The 2526-nt window shown below is 47.0% G+C and overlaps 1 pseudogene; it reads right to left on the bottom strand.

The window, feature by feature from the left end:
- Window positions 1-699: 699 nt before the first annotated feature.
- On the bottom strand, window positions 700-1805 carry LOC136546467 (nucleolar GTP-binding protein 1-like; annotated as a pseudogene).
- Between the last annotated feature and the right edge of the window lie 721 nt (window positions 1806-2526).

Raw genomic sequence — 2526 nt, 5'->3', positions numbered from 1 at the left:
AACTAATTACAAGCCTGAGAGGGCTGCTACGGCACGCAGGCCATCGACGACTGACTTGCTTTTCCAGAAGATTACTGAAGAACTCCGGTCCTGCTGCTGATCGCTAGAGTGTTATCTCCCTCCTCCTGTGGAAGTGCAAAGCCCAATGACCTCTTTTCTGAATCCCTGCACAATATAAAGAGAACACATCAAACAGATAATCTCAGTGCGAGTTTTGACTCTTTTCCTTCAAAAACAAACTGAGTTTCTTGTCCGGAAAGGGAGGATGAAACAGAAGGCGAACAAAACACTATTAAAAGGTCAAACATGTAAGGCAAATAGCCTCTAACAGTTCACCAGGAACTCACACACAAGAACATACACGAGCACAAATGATTTTGGTGGCTGGAATGACTTAGTTTTTTCTGTTTTTATCTCATATATATAGGCAGCCGTGAGCTACAATCATGGTTGTGACATTCTCCTAATTAATGCAGAATATTACCCAAATAAACAACCTATTACTCCATGCATGCCGGAATTTAGCTAAAGTAAATGCTATGAACTTAGACACTAGCATGCACCTAGACACACATGATTATTTCCAACAAAACATATATACATTTTCAAATTCAAGCTGGCACTGCAGTTACAAGTTTGCTACAGCTCTGAAACTTTCTCACGGTGGCAAAGCTTGAGATCAGGATTAGGCTAATTAGGCTAACTATGTGGCAGGACACAATAGTAGAGCAAAGAAAGCCAACACAAATGTTTGATTGAAAATAAGACCAACCAGATCTAGTGAGGTGCTGACCTTATCGCCTGCTTGTCTTTCCAAGAGTGCGTTTCCCAGAGAACAGATGCTTTGGTTTCAAAGTGGGAATAACGCGGTCAGCCTCTCCACGGCGAGCATCCTTGTTCCTGTTCCTTGTAGCGCCCTTTGCTTTCTTGATAGCCTTCTTCTACTGCTCAGAGTCCTTGAATCCTTCTCCAGGAATGACCTCCTCAGGAGCCCGTGGCCTCGACCTAGACCTTGACGTCAGACGCAGTTTCTTATTGGATTGCAGACCATCTATCTCCATATCATCACCATCAGCTGCAGCTCTGCTCACTGACCTCTCACGCTTGCGGCCCCTGGACTGGCTGCAAGCTCTATCCATGGCAGCACTAGGATCCACACCCATGGAGGAAAGCTGCCGTCCCATCCTATTAGTTGTGAATTTCCTATCTTTGTCAAACTTTCTAGGGACAATAGGACGGCTTTCTGCAGTTCTCTTCTTCATTCTATGCTCTTGGATGAGTAATGCCTTCTTCTTCCTAATCTGAGCCAAAATCTCCTTCTGTTCCTGAGTTAATTCATGGCCATCAAACTGAAAAGCATCTTCTGCAGCTTGTTCTTCCAGACGAAGCCCCTCCTCTCTTTCCAACTCTTCACACCTTACTTTGATATCTGGATCCACAAAATCAGCAAAGTTGTGACCATCCAGTATCTCAGAAAGAATATCTTCCTTCCATTCATCATTGGCCAATATATAATGTTTCTTGAGACTTGCAGAATAGACCCCAGAACCTCCATTCTCATTCTCAAGGTTCTTCTCAAGCTTCTTTTCCATTGCAGCAGCATTCACCCTAGCTTCCAGAACGGCCAGAGGTATGCAAACAGACCTCTCCTTGTTGTCACGAGGCTTTGGAACAGCAACATGAAACCTATTCAAGCAATCCATCATCTTCTTTGATTTCATCTTCACATCCACCCTAAGTTCAAGAAGCCTCTCGCATGAAGCATGTTTTACTTCCATTACAACATCATCTGTTAAAGCGCTCATAGTCAATGTTAAGTAATTTGCTGCACCCCTGTGTGAACGCGCGGCAGGGGTAGGCGACGAAAGGCTCCTTGCTGCTGCACTGTAGCCGCTGCAGGGGTAGGCGTCGAAAGGCTACCCTGCCGCACTGTAGACACAGCAAGGGCAGACGTCAAAGTCAGCCCTGCTATTACATCTAGTCACTGTAGCAGCATAACAGCCTTACATGTCTGTGTACTAGGATTAGATGGGTAGAGTTGTATATATAGTTTCCCACTGCAACTCAGTAAAGTAGCGAGTTCAGTTTTACCATCTCCACTGCAGAGCTCCGGCCAACGCTGATGCTTGTGTTGTGTGTGTTTTGTTCTCCCTCTAGCCATAGTGTGTGGTCGGCAACGCTGGTGAGCGGTTGGCTCACCCGTGCTGGAGATCCAGGGGCCAACAAGTGGTATCGAAGCCGTATAAGCGCCGTCGCCGGACTAACCGTTGACGATGACGGACGGTTTGGAGATGAGCGACAGTAGCGGCGCTGCTGTGGCTACCTAACCATGACAGGAGGTCGTCGTGCGCACGATGCGGGAGATCAGTGGCACCAGTTGGCCGACGCTGACTCGCACCAACTATGGCGAGTGGGCGGTGACCATGAAGGTATAGCTCAGAGCCCAACGACTCTGGAATGTCATTGACAAGGGCACCGACAACGAAGAAGACGACATGTCAGCGTTGGAGGCTATCCTCGCTATTG

This window comes from Miscanthus floridulus, chromosome 3, assembly GCF_019320115.1.
Source record: "Miscanthus floridulus cultivar M001 chromosome 3, ASM1932011v1, whole genome shotgun sequence".
Lineage (NCBI taxonomy): Eukaryota > Viridiplantae > Streptophyta > Magnoliopsida > Poales > Poaceae > Miscanthus > Miscanthus floridulus.
This window is presented reverse-complemented; position numbering and strand designations above follow the sequence as displayed.